Genomic DNA, 503 nt, shown 5'->3' with positions numbered 1-503 from the left:
CAAAAACATCTGATAAAGTGAGCCTATAATTGGCTGTGATGGCCACGAATTCCCACACAGGTTCAAATCCTGTTCACAGTGCAGTGTTTTACTTGTTCAAAACTTTGGACCTTCTCGAAAAGAGTAAAATAATATATACAGTATATTATGAAAATGAGCCAAGTGATATGAAAATTAGAGTTGATCGAAACGGGTAGAATAACAGTTGGCCATGATGGCTGAGTGGTTATGGCATTGGACTTGAAATTCAATGGGGTATCCCCGCACAGGTTCAAATCCAGTTCACAGCGCAGTGTTTTACTTGGTCAAAACTTATACAGTATATTATTAAAATGGGCCAAGTGATATGAAAATGGGACAACTTAACAAATCTGCCTCAAGAATGAAATTAAGCAGTATGAAAACTCCAAGAAAATATTACTAGATGTTTCCCATGATATTGATGACATCATTTGCAGATAATAGAAATCTATGTATTGGTTGCTGGAAATCCTCTACACCAA

The 503-nt window shown here is 36.4% G+C and overlaps 1 non-coding gene across 1 annotated transcript; it reads left to right on the top strand.

The window, feature by feature from the left end:
• Window positions 1–208: 208 nt before the first annotated feature.
• Window positions 209–290, top strand: TRNAS-UGA (transfer RNA serine (anticodon UGA)). Its single transcript has one exon. It is a non-coding gene; the product is annotated as a tRNA-Ser (tRNA).
• Window positions 291–503: the final 213 nt, after the last annotated feature.

The sequence above is a fragment of the Dendrobates tinctorius genome, unplaced genomic scaffold (assembly GCF_039654945.1).
Source record: "Dendrobates tinctorius isolate UK_male_01 unplaced genomic scaffold, ASM3965494v1 ptg000151l, whole genome shotgun sequence".
NCBI lineage: Eukaryota > Metazoa > Chordata > Amphibia > Anura > Dendrobatidae > Dendrobates > Dendrobates tinctorius.
Note: the sequence above shows the minus strand (reverse complement) of the source record. Positions and strands in the feature narration are given on the sequence as shown.